Source organism: Thunnus maccoyii, chromosome 2 (genome assembly GCF_910596095.1).
Source record: "Thunnus maccoyii chromosome 2, fThuMac1.1, whole genome shotgun sequence".
Lineage (NCBI taxonomy): Eukaryota > Metazoa > Chordata > Actinopteri > Scombriformes > Scombridae > Thunnus > Thunnus maccoyii.
Window position 1 is genome coordinate 1,771,353 of NC_056534.1, and position 13,984 is coordinate 1,785,336.

Consider the following 13,984-nt stretch of genomic DNA (forward strand, 5'->3'; position numbering starts at 1 on the left):
AAGCTAACAGACCAGCGGGGTGGCTGCTCATGATTGGCCTCGTGTAGGCAGATCATGTGATCTATAGCGGCCCCCCGGTCGGCGCTTAGAATGACACATGAGGATTTAATGGAGAATTCTGGATTCATCTGTATTCACCATCAACACACAACACGCTAACACCCAGAACTAGCTAATGCACAATAGCATGTGTCACAGGTGTGTGAACGAGGCGATATGAGGAGGAAACAGGTATCAGGTCATAAATACAGCTAGCAGATAATCAGCAGTGGAAGTAACTAAGTACATTTACTCAAGTACTGTATTTAAGTACAATTTTGAGGTACTTGTACTTTACTTGAGTATTTCCATGTGATGCTACTTTCTACATTTCAGAGGGAAATATTGTACTTTCTACTCCACTACATTTATTTGACAGCTTTAGTTACTTTTCAGATGAAGATTTGACACAATGGATAATATAACAAGCTTTTAAAATACAACACATTGTTAAAGATGAAACCAGTGGTTTCCAACCTTTTTGTCTTTTGACGTCTTACAAAAAGCAGTGTGTAGTCGGGGTCACATTTCACATGTCTATGAGTTGTTAACAGCTCCACCAAATAGTGATTTTTCCCTCTAAACTTCTCACATGCTTTCATTTCAATAAATGTTCAAATGATCCAATATTTCAGCAAAAATCAAAGATTAGAGAAAAAGTCCAAAAACTGAAAACAGATTTGTGTATCAGAACTTTGTTTTTTCTTCTTTCCTCTCCCATTAATCATCTCACCACCCCTCACATTTATCTGCTGACCCTTTGGAGGGGCCCGACCCCTAGGTTGGGAACCACTGGACTAAACTAGCTAACTGTATATAAAGTAGTGTAAACTAGCTCCACCTCCAGCAGCTACATCAGTAACATGCTGCTCTAACACTGATGCTTCACTATTAATAATCTAATGATGTCATATATAATAATATATCAGTCAGAGGGACCAAACCACTACTTTTACTGCAATACTTTAACTACATCAAGCTCAGAATACTTATGTACTTTTACTGCAATACTTTAACTACATCAAGCTCATAATACTTATGTACTTTTACTGCAATACTTTAACTACATCAAGCTCATAATACTTATGTACTTTTACTGTAGTAGGGTTTTTCATGTAGGACTTTTACTTGTAATGAAGTATTTTTATGTTGCTGTATTGGTACTTTTACTTCAGTAAAGCATCTGAGTACTTCTTCCACCACTATAATCAGGAAGAGGTAACCGGATGTCTAGACTGCAAAGGCATGCTGCACCATTGACAATCTGACAAGGACCAGTATGTCAACTACTGGGACTGATGAGGTAATGGGGAGTGGTAACAGGTGAGCAGGTGAGTGTGGAAACCAGGTAAAACAGTCTGGGAGAATCTAGTGCTCAGGTGGAGAAAGGCGAAACCATGGGCAGAGTGTGGGGCTGAAAGCAGAGACGGAGGCAGAACGGACAAAGGAAAGTGAAGAATCAGGAATCGTGACGAGCTGTGAGAGGTTTAAATTGTCATAGAACGTTTGTGTCAGATTGATGTTCATACATGTAGGCGGTCTGACAATGGATTTATTTTTTTTATGATGTTTTGAATTATACCTCAGAAAGCCTGAAAATAACCATGACTGGAGTTTTTGGAGGTCACAAGTTTCTTTGTTCAGTGGAAACTGGCTGCAGGCCTGCAGAAAGATGACAGATCTTCATCTTCCTCTGGTTCAGTTTATAACAATGTTGTTGTTTTGGGTTTTTATTTTCCTGCTGTGGTTTGTGTTGGTTGCCGTTTTCTTTTCTCATCGGCTTCCATGAATCATTCTACGGTGGCCTGCAGGGGACAGTGGGCACATTCAGTTTTTTTGACAACTCAGCACAAGCAGTCTTCATTAGCTGTGGTCTTTTAAAACTTTAAATCATTTTTAAGCCATTTTTTAATGGTGCAGTTTAAATTTTTCATCTTTTACTGGAGATTTCTTTATTTCTACTTGACATAAAGATTTATGTATGAGGCGAGTGGTAAACAAATATATATCTTGATATGGTGAACCTGGAAAGATGTCTTGTGTAAACTGCCATTAGCAGTACACAAAGAGTGTGTGTGTGTGTAAAAAGCTGCCCCCCCCCCTGCCTCACCAGCACTTTCAGATCAGCTGATGTTGACTCTCGCGGTTTGATGCAGTCGCATCAGGAATTTTCTCAGCGTGCGGTGTGGAAAACTTGGCGAAGCTCCATCATCAGTTCTTGTTCATTTTCACGCCTTCTGCAAAAGAAACTCACACAGGTTGAGAGCTGTGCTCGGACATATTTAGGCCAAGAGTATCTGTGTCAGCACGCAGCAGGAGGCCTCAACTCAGAGAAACTCTTTTCTTCTTGTCCTTCTTTTCAAAACTCCATGTTGACTCTGATCATTTTAACTTCTGGGTCACTATAATTCAGTGACTATGGTGGCTCTTTTTGTTTACAAATTCAAAAGCTAATTACTGCTCTGATTCACACCTCTGACTGGCTTCTTCTTCATACTATTGGTATTTGTAGTATTCTCAGCTGTCACATCATGCCAAAACATGATTTCTCAGAAACAAAGATGATATGATTAAAACTGATGGCCACAACTTAAACCTGTAGGATTGTCAGATTATCCAGGAGAGTCCTGAGTGTCTTTGTTCAGTAACATTAAGGAGATTGTTTAAAGAAAAAAAATGAAATTGGACTAAAAAAATAGGGAAAAACACTTCACAACACTATGGCTGTTTTAAAACTTTTATGTTCCTAAACAAAGTTAACAGCCAACATCTTTATCCAGACATATTTAAACCGATCTATTAAAGAAGACATATTCTGCACATTTCCAGCTCTATATTTATAGTCTGGGGCTCTACTGGAATATATTTACATGATTTCCAATAAAAAACTCCTTATTTATCTTCTACTGGTCCTTTATGCAGCCCCTCAGTTCAGCCTCTGTCTGAAACAGGACGTTTTAGCTCCTGTCTCTTTAAGGCTCCGCCTCCTGATGAGCCCACTCTGTTCTGATTGGTCAGCTTCAGGAAACTTCCTCCGGCTTCGGAGGCTACGTAAACAAACTATAGTAGCAGGATTTCACTTCTTTTTCTCCTTCTTTACTCCAAATGTCAACTTCTCAAATCCATCCGTACATGTTGGAACTGAACAACACATGGAAACACCTTAGCAACCACCTTAGCAACAAAGCTGTTTGTTGGCATTTGTGAACAATATGACATCGTCATGAGGAGAAAGCAAACAAAAAGCCAGAGCAGCTGAAGCTGAAGTTCACCTCAAGTTTTGTGACATTGATCATGTTTAACATTCAACATCATAACAGGATATAAATAATAGAAAATCAAAAAAGATGTCCCCTTGAAAATACGCCTGGCTCGGTCCGGGACGTCTCTACCAGAAACCTGAGTTCAGCATCCAGCAGCTGCACTTCCAGCTTTATATTCAACTGTCTGTGTTATTGGGTGGGAAGCCAGTGAGGGATCATGTCCTTGTATTTTAATGTCTGTCCTCTTAGACTCTTTCACTGCTTTGATTCATTTGGGGGGGAAACAGAGTTTCCACCACTAAGTTATCCGCCTGTAGCAATAACTGGTCCTAAACCCTTTGACCTGACTCTGACTGAATCTTACATCTAAAAAATAACAGCACACAATGAACACAAATAATTGCCCAATCTGTACATTATGCACTCAGAATACCACAGGTTCTTTCTTTGCTTTGTTCTGGAGTCCCTCTGTGTTTTGCTTTGGCTGCAAGTAAAGTTATTATTATGCAATCTGACTGGGAAGACAAACCCCACGTTCCCCAGAGGTGCCGTGGTTAAATTAAAGTGCTGAACTGAATGTAACAGCGGGAAGAAGACCAGTTTGGTCGGCTAAACTCACAGCTGCCGAGAGCTCAAACCAAACATAGAAAGCTTTGAATTAAAGCTATAATATGTATCAATTCCACATTAAAATGTCTAAACGGCCAGACCACCAGTGTTATATATTTTGTTGAGTGGTGTACTTACATTATCCCAAATGTTTCCAGCAATTTTCAAACCCAGAGAAATCTGTAATTTTAATCCGTAATGGTCCGTTTCATTTGGTCGCCTGTCAGTGGTGTCATACGCCCTCTACCAAAGAGTAAACACGCACAAGATGCATACGTTGGCGTTGTGTTTGTCCGCCACAATAGTGTCTACCAAAGAGTATACGCATACAAGATAATACCTGTTATGGTCTGCCAGAAAATGTCATAAATCAACTTTTATGCAGTTTTAAGCCGCATTTTTACGATAAACCTTTTTAGATTTCGGTCATTTTTAACCATTTTGAATTATTATTATATTATTTTTAGAGCTGCAACGATTATTAGTTGGTTGTCGATCAATCGTTTAATCAGTGAATGCCAATTTTTTTACAATTTTTTAAAAACATTTTATTAACTAAATGATTAGCCAATTAAAACACACCTCTACTGTGTGTGTCCAGTACAGAGATAGAGCCAGGTTAGCTTTAGCTTAGCATAAAGACTGCAAGCAGGGGGAAACTGCTAGCTTAGTTTCATCAAAAAAGAAAAAAAATTCACCCTCCAAGAATCCCAGTTCTGTCTGTTATACATGTTCTATCTTGTTTATTGAACAGATGTATAAACAGAAATGTTAAGATAGGAGACACTGTGGTTTTAGCAGCAGTTAGCGTTGGATGTATTTGTGGACCAACAACTGCAGCATCTCTAAAGTCCTGACCTCATAGTGGAGTGACTGGTTTGATCTCTGTCAGCTAAACCAGCAGACTACAGGATGCAGCTAGCTTGTTAGCTAATAAGATGCCATGTTTTTTCTATTTTGATGGAGCTAGGCTAGAAGTTTCCTTCTTACAGTCTTTGTGCTAAGCTAGGCTAAAAATGTCCTGGACTTATCTTATTATTTTTTCTATAGATAATATAAGTGATTACAGTTTGGATCAACATGTGAAACTCTCCTGGTTAAATCATCAAAACAAAAGATGAACAACTGTTAGAAAATATCTGGTTCTTTAGTAAAAAGTCAAAGCTACAAGACTGAGGACATAAAGAGTTCAAGGTAGAAGTTAACTACAACTCCCAAGGTGCAATTCAGCAAGAAACACCCAATCATTGAGGTTAAAATTTGGTCATGTGCATCGCTAACGCAGAAGCTAAGGATAACAATGTTGAGAAAACTGATTTTACAACTTCAGCAATGAAGCGTTTTGAATTCATTACGCTCCGATTCACACCTCTGACTGGCTTCGTCTCCATAGCAACGGCGGATGAGGCTCATGGGTATTGTAGTATTCTGAACTGTCTGCCAAAATCACAGACAAAACATGAAAGTGTTGTAAACTGGTGTCAGAATATAAACCTTTAGGATCGTTACATTATCCAAGAGAGTCGTGAGTTCTTATGTTCAGTAACATCAAGGAGATCATTTAAATAAATATTCGAAATGTGAATATAGAACTCATGCTTCACAACTGTACTGACTCTAAATAAGACAACAAACAATTTCAAAAAACTGTTGGAGTGACGGTTTTCATTTCAAAGACGTTTAAAATTAATCTGAATATGAACGCTTCTCAGGAATTCGGCGATTTGGACGTGATTCTCTAATAACGTCTGACAGGCGTAAATGGAATGAACAATAATGTCCTGAAGGAGTTTCAGGTGCAGACGTGACTGACAGGAGACGTGACCTGAGATTACCTCAACTGTCTACTGTCATCACAGAGGAAACGACAAACTGAAGGAAATGGAAGAATTTATTCTTCAAACACATGCTGGAGATAAATTCATCAAACTGTCTGTAAGGTTCCTACAGGCAACACACAACCACACACACACACACACCTTCCTGACTCCTCCAGTACGCTGAAGACGACTGGAGGGGTAAAAATGTTAACTTAATAAGAGAGGAGAATCAACCTTCTGTCCTCACTAAGGATGCGTATCCTTCCCAGAATTCACCGCTGCTGCAGACACAAGCCCTCTCTCTATGTCGCTGTTCCCACCGTCAGGAATCACATGATGGATGACTGCGTGGGAACTGCAGAGCTGCAGACACACTAACACAGGAACAACCTTATCACTACAGAGTCAGGCTCAGTGTTTGTAGCTGCTGCTGTGGTGCCCTTCAGCAAGGCAGCTCACCATTACAACCTCACAGGGACACGTCTACTCTCTATGATAAAATTTGTGTCTTTTTAGAGGTGGGGAGACTTTTATTTTCTGTTTAAAGCACCTTGTTTAATCTCATCTTGTGTATTTCTACTGCAGTTAGTGGTTTCCTACGTTTCCCAGGATGCCTTGTGGAAACCCTCAGAGAAGAGATGTGAACTCATCACATGTGGAGTTCTGAAAAGCTTCAGGCGACCGCAGGCTGAATCTCTATGGATCATCAGGACATTTTCCATCCTCACCAGCTGAAGAAAACAGACTGTGACTCCCAACATTTTACCTTTGGCACCGGATTATGATTTAACTTTAGTCTTTTTATGAGAATGTGCATTTGTCTCAATAAAAATGTAGTCATTAAAATTTGATTTTAGTTACTTTTAAACAAAGACATTTTAGTGACATTTTAAATTTTTATGTAATTTAAAGAGGACATATTCTGCACATTTTCAGCTCTATATTTATATTCTGGGGCTCTACTGGAATATCTTTGCATGATTTACAGTTAAAAACTCCTTATTTATCTTCTACTGGTCCTTTATGCAGCCCCTCAGTTCAGCCTCTGTCTGAAACAGGACGTTTTAGCTCCTGTCTCTTCAAGGCCCCGCCTCCTGATGAGCCCACTCTGTTCTGATTGGTCAGCTTCAGGAAGCTTCCTCCGGCTCCGGAGGCTACGTAAACAAACTATAGTAGCAGGATTTCACTTCTTTTTCTCCTTCTTTACTCCAAATGTCAACTTCTTAAATCCATCCGTACATGTTGGAGCTGAACAACACATAGAAACACCTTAGCAACCACCTTAGTGACCACCTTAGCAACCAACTTAGCAACCAAGGCCACAGAATGAACGGCTGTTTATGGGCATGTGCGATGAGCCGACGTCAGCTCGTAAGCAAGGTAGGAAAAAAACATCACAAACGAAGTGTTCAGAGCACGTCGAAGCCCTGACTTTTGACTTGCAGGCAGCATTTCTACATATGTTCACCTAAAGTTTTGGAACTTTGACCATGTTTAACATCCAACATCAAAACAAGATATAAATATCAGAAAAAGCATTGTGACGCTACAGCTGTTGCCATCTTTGTTGAGTACAGTTACCGTTACTGAAAGAGACAGAACATTACTGGATGAAGATGCTTCTTATTAACCGCAGAGCAACAGGTCAAACAGCACAAGCATTATTTACACTGTCTTGTCTCATCTGGGTGTTTTATCTTTTAGACTATCTATATAGACTATGGTAATGGTAATGGACTACATTTATATAGAATCTTTCTAGTCTTCCAGTCACTCAAAGTGCTTTACATTACATGCCACATTCACCCATTTATTCATATACTGATGGCAGAGGCTGCCATGAAAGGTACCAACCTGCTCATCAGCAATTTGGGGTCCATTTTGGGGTTCTGGCAAGTTGCCCATCAACCAGCGGACTGGAGGAGCCGGGGATCGAACCGCCTGTCTTCCAGTTAGTGGACAACCCGCTCTACCTCAGAGCTTCAGTCGCCCCTGTCTATCTTGAAACTTTGACTGAGTTCATGCCAGCTTCTAAACCAACTACTTGCCTACTTGACCCTTTACCAGAAAAACTTTTCTGAGACCTACAATGCTAGATATTGTTAATTTATCACTTACGACTGGTATTGTCCCCAGAAGCATTGGGATGGTTGTGGTTAAACCTCTATTTAAGAAACTGCACCTCAATCCAGGGTCTCTTAATAACTATCGACTGGTCTCTAATCTTCCATTCTTTTCTAAAGTACCAGAGAAAGTTGTGTCTCAACAACTTTCGACTCATATAAAAGAAAATCATCTATAAGAACCTGAATTTAAAAAAAAACAAAACAATATCTTGACAATTTCTATAAGATTATATCACCACTCTAACTGTTGTATGATGTTATGTTGGTGTGTTGTTATTTAGCTAATGTTTCATGTGTTTTCAAGGTACATTTCGTTTGATTTGTATGTTAATCCAATATGCAAGTTACAACAATGTTATGTTAGATTTATAACAGACTGGAGCTTCTTCTTGCATATGTGATTGATGTTAGTAACAGACTTATGTTAGTAAGTTAGCAAAACTGTGGTAATACCCTAACTAAATTAACTCTGAGCCTGTTAGCTAACGTTATGTAACGTTATCCACAGTTGATCTGGCGGACAGCAGAGCACCAGACAAATGGGATTACAGCCCAGGCGTTGATTGTACATGATATTCCCATAACACTAGTTATTATTAGCCCTGTCAATCGTCCTAAAGCAGCCGAAATAAAAGGAAGAGAGACGGATTGAAGACTATATATTTTGTTAGCAGTATTTATTTATCCTAAACTCAAAATTTTAAGGGCCACTTGCGACTTTTTAAAAGAATTTGCCATGGAGAGCATTTTAATTGGACTCACCATGAACTGTAAAGTAGGCTCTTTGGAGATCAACAGCAAATAGACGAATGCGCACATTTAGAAAAATCAGTCAGTATTCTGTGAAGAGTGTTCTTACATTTGGTAGAAGCATTTCTCCATCAAAGGTCATATGATGTAGATATGTTGGGTTTTAGTGTGCTTCTCCATAGACTTCAATAGAACCAGCACCAAGCAGAGCATTAGAACGTTGGTATTATGATGTAATGGTCCTTCCGTCTTTTATAGTTTCCTTGAGAGCAAAGAGGATGTGGGTGACATGATCTGTCATAGATGTGATTGATTGCCTGAAGAGGAGTGACAATGACGACAGCAGAGCTTTTCTGAAAGTTCAGAGATTTTCAACTGGAAGCGTTTGGTGCAGCCACACAAAAAAGGCGGAGCGCTCTCTCCTCATTGGGAACCATCGAAAAAAGACGCCGGCGCTCAGAAAGAAACGCGATGTAGACACAAACTCTAAGCTGGCTAAATACATAAACACATCTTTCTATCTCCGTTTTAACCCTCCATCCAAGCTAAAACAGTGTATTTTCTTCCATGAGAAAGCTTTTCCTTAACATCCTTCAGAGTGTGTAAATGTTGTTGGCGTTGTCGTGTGTTCAGGGAAAACAGAGCTTTGTAGAAACGCTGTCATATCGCTGACTAAACAGATAGTGGCAGTAGTGTGACGTTTCATTGGAAGAGGAAGAAGAAGAAACAACAGGTTCAACTATTCCCTTAAATTACATCCATGTTTCCCTCACTTGCATCCTTGTGTCTTAGTCCCTCCTACTGAGGATGCATGAAGAGACGCAAGGAAACCAAGCGAGGAAACGAGGAAGTATGTTATCAGAGAAATGAGACGTCTTTTCCTCTGAATCATCATGTGACGTGACGTCTGTTTCTGATCACAGCTGATCAGCTGTCAGTCGGCTTGAACAGCTGTAGAGACTTTTGAGTTTGCAGTTTGTGTCTACACACACATGCTGACACTAATAAAGCTGGACAGCTGTTACCTGTTCAACAAACACCTGCACATGAATAAAAACCTGCATTCTGTATTTATACTGCGTCCTGCTCAGAGGCACATCAACTTCTACTGGTCAAATGTGTTTATATTATTTCTGAATTATTTGTGTCTGTATTTATTGAATATGATCAGGGTGTCTTTTGAACACTGGAAATGATTCATTAGGCTAAACGTTTCAGAGAAAATCCATAATAACAGTTAATGGGGGAAATAACAGATCATGAAAAGACAAAACTTTATGATTCTGTTATTGATCAGACCTTCTATTAACACAGATGTTTAACTAGATGGTGAAACAGATCTGTCCAATCATCTGCAGCGTCCAATCAATAACTGATATCCAATAAGGAGCCGTGTCGGCTGGTAAAAGACTTCCATGAAGGCTGCGCTCATGTATCACTCACATAAGCGCTTTGGGACAGCCTTCAAGATGGCAGACAGAGCGACTTCCGGGTCAAGGAGCGAGGAAAGATCAAATAACTACTGACGATGACAACAACGGCGGACAGCTACTTGATTAGCTTGTTCAGAGTTAAACATAGTTATCTACCACCTTTCTCCGCTCAAACTTGTAATCTGCTGCAGTAAACAAAAACAGTACACCGTTTCTTCTTCGCTGGTTTTCTGTGGCTGAGTTGCACGTCTGTCCTCTGCACATGCCCAGTAGAAGGATCAGCTGTTTTAATGTGGACAAAGGTCGTTTTTGCATGAAAACATTTTAGAATTTGGTGGTTTCATGTAGACGTAGTCTGAGCGTGAGCAGACATTCAGCATGCTGTAGGATTATAACTTGAAACCAAATCTCCCATCTGATCCACCTGCACCTCCTCTAAGGTACAACTGCTTGTTCACAACTTAATGCGTCTGAGCTAAAACAGCTTCAAAGCATCAAAGTCACTCTGTGAACCATCAGCTCTGGTGGTATTAGAAACATTTCACAGAAATACAAACATCAACGGGTTTCCTGTTTTCCACAGACAGCAGCATGAACAAGCTGCTGGATCGTCTGCAGCGACTTCTGCTAATTACCAGCAGATGTTTGGCTCCTGAAATCTGCATACACACACACACACACACACACACACACACACACACACACACACACACAGACTTACTAATGTGTGTCACAGACAATCACTTAACATGCAACTGTGTTCACATCCAGGAAAAAAAAAACCCCAGAGGGAAACATCCGTTTTGTAAATGTCAGAGAGAAGCAGAGCTGCTTACTTGTGAAACAGAATAAAAATGTTTTTTTTTTAAATACCTGCTAGTGCAACGTTAGCTTAGATGCCTTTTCACCTACAAAGTCTTCACATGGTTGCATAGTTTGTATAAATACTAAAATGCTAAATATGTTAAAGATGGAAATAAACACTTGTGAGGAAAAACAAATGACCTTTGTCCCGTGCTGCATAAAATTTAACTGTAAATTTACAGATTCACAAAGTCTCAGTGGACCAAACTCGTGATGAATTCAACGTCTAAATCATCCAATTTACGCTGTTCAGTTTCCAGGCGCCGACACTGGGCCCAAAGCTGGGCCGAGTGGTGGTTAATTAGAGCTGACTCTAAGATTTAATTAGCATTTCCAGGTCGTTTTAGTAGAGAACCCTGTCCACAGAGAAACACATGAACAACATAAAAGGACTCAATCTCTTCTTCTTCATCTTATCAGCTGGCAAACCATCAAATTTCATCACAGCTAACATGTCTCAACGAGTAGGAGAGACGACCGGCTGACCGAGTAATTATCTTATAGTCGCAACACCATCTGACAAAATCAACATAAATGCAGGTTAACTTCATTAACTGTGCTAGGACACCAATGTTTTTCTCGTGGTTTTGTCGTGATCAGGAAGACCTCATGTTAACAGAAATATGGAGTCTCAAATGTCCTTTTTTAGAGATCCGCTTGAACCTTTTCATGAAAGAAACACCATAGAGTTGTCAGACTGGATGCTATCGTCTTACTGCCGTTTAGCTTTACACATTAAGCCACAGACAGTTATTTAGACTGAAAACATTTTTTTATTTTAGGCAGACAAAAGTTTTTAATTTTAATGATTTTCAAAGACCTTCTGCTGTGTTTCTGACACATCGGTTATGTCGGTTTGTTGTTTCAAAATAAGAGTGGAGTGGAGGATGTGCTGTATGATCGGCCATATTGTTGTTAGTTAGATGACAGAAACTTATCTAACTGACAGCTACAGACAGCTGAGTTTCAGTCTGTAATTCAAAATGTCATTGGTCTCATTTATATTTTTCTGTTTCCGTTGTCAGACAACGGAACAAGTATAAAATAGTGATTTAATATTAACCAGCAGTCAAATCAATATTATATAATCACAACGTCATCTGACAAAGAGGAAGTTTGAAGCTTGTTTTGTTCACATTGAGGCCACACAGCCGCGACCCTCGCTGATCCTCATGTCATCATTTAGTGAGAGTTTTGTTTCCCCACATACACACAGCGTTTAAAGATTTACACACTCTGGAAACCATTTCAGAAAAGCTCAATTCTGGCAACAAAAAAAAAAAAAAATGCAGATTTAGTCCAGATAGAAGGCTGAAACGGAGAGAAAAAGATGTCATTACAAAAGTTAGAATATAAACTCACATCAAACATTCAACCAAATTCATCTCAGCTCATATTTGGTCCTCGGGAGCACAGATCCAGATCAGCTGCTGGTTACGTGAAGTCTCCATTATTCTGTAAATATAACTTAAAGTCACAGTTAAATTGATTAAAAGCAAAAATAATCACAAGATTTATCCGTAATGTAAATAATCATTAAAGCCCTAATCTGTTGTTTTAGTTTATGGGAACATAATGCATAAATATATAAATATGTTGGTGTGCCACAGAGTGAAAAGATGATGTTTTAAAGAAACTGCAGGATTTGAGTCAAAAATCACAATTTAGCTGTTAAGCCAACACCCTAAAAACACACACACACACACAAATACACACACACACACACACACACACACACACACACACACACACACACACAGCTGTTTCCTGGTTGGCCTGGTTTAGGGAGTCAATGAGTCAAATTTCTAACACATTACACGACACTGTGAGTACATTTACATGTAAGACTCTCAGCTCAGACCGAGAGAGAGAGAGAGAGAAAAAGACAAAAGACCGCCGGCTTCTTGTCCTGAAAAATCCTCAGTCAGGAGGCCACGTTAGGATGCAAAATATTTTGTGGGTATCATTTTTCCGTTTTGGACAAATTCTCTTGAGAAAAAATGTATGTGCGATGATTCACTCGGTGCATGAAAATAGTCTTTTTTTTGGCAGATGATTTTAAAAGCTCCTTCATGCTTCCCGATCAATAAAGAATTGTCTACGGAACAATAAGACACGCACAGTGGACTCTGGTTTCTGAAATATGCAAGGAAAGAAAAACAACAATCTGTGAATCGATAGCACGGCCACAATCTTCAAAACATTCCCAAAACTCGTAAAGCATTTTCCTGCAGTGGGCTGTATTTCATAGCTTACAAATCCACAACATAAATCTCATCTAAGCATACAGATTTTTTTTTTTTTTTTTTTTTTTTAAGTGAGCTGGCAGCCAAACAAAACTGTTAAAGGACAACTCTATCTCACACGACAGAAAGTTATTTTGCTGATTCCTGTGTTCATGAAGTTGATCACATTTTTTCTTTTTTTTTTGCTGCCCCACTAAAACAGAGAAGGGAAAAACGGGGGCATCCCTGGCTTGTAACGCAGCCAATCTCCAACTGTAATTGCAGGAGATCGCTGGGGGACTTTGTAGCAGCAGCATTCCTGCATGATAGAAATGTATTACAGGGCTGAGACAAGGCCTGGGAGTAGAGCCAAAGGTTTTGGGTGGAGTGGTGGCGGCGGTGGTGAGGGAGGAGGAGGGAGGGGGGAGGAGGGGGGGAGGCTGGCAGTGATCCCAACAAAACCATTTAACATGTTCAGTCTCCTCAAACAGAGCCCAGAGCAATTCCCTCACATAACTTTATACAGCTGCATTACAGGCACAATGACAAAGCACTGCTGCAACACCACATATACAGCACGTTAACAGTATGTTTGCAAAGAATGAAGCATATATTATTTTCTCATCAGAGTTTAATGCATTTTTTTCCCCAAAAATCATCATGCAATGTGATTTTAAAGCATTCCAAAGCCCCCCCCCCCCCCAAAAAAAATGTCATGCAGCTCAGGCAACACATTTGATGATCATGTCAGCTTTTATTTCTGAGGAAGGAAAAAAAAAAAGTGCAACCGCAATATTGCAGCTCGGTGGGTTTTTTTTTTTTTTTTTTTCCACGACAACAGCAAACAGAGTAATG

The 13,984-nt window shown here is 39.7% G+C and overlaps 1 long non-coding RNA gene across 2 annotated transcripts; it reads right to left on the reverse strand.

The window, feature by feature from the left end:
- Positions 1-1,204: 1,204 nt before the first annotated feature.
- Positions 1,205-9,177, reverse strand: LOC121881547. Of its 2 annotated transcripts, none has more exons than XR_006091807.1 (3): positions 7,586-9,177; positions 2,150-2,276; positions 1,205-1,844 (listed from the first exon to the last, which is right to left on the reverse strand). It is a non-coding gene; the product is annotated as an uncharacterized LOC121881547 (long non-coding RNA). The 2 variants fall into 2 exon arrangements; XR_006091803.1 differs by lacking the exon at positions 7,586-9,177 and adding an exon at positions 5,966-6,347.
- Between the last annotated feature and the right edge of the window lie 4,807 nt (positions 9,178-13,984).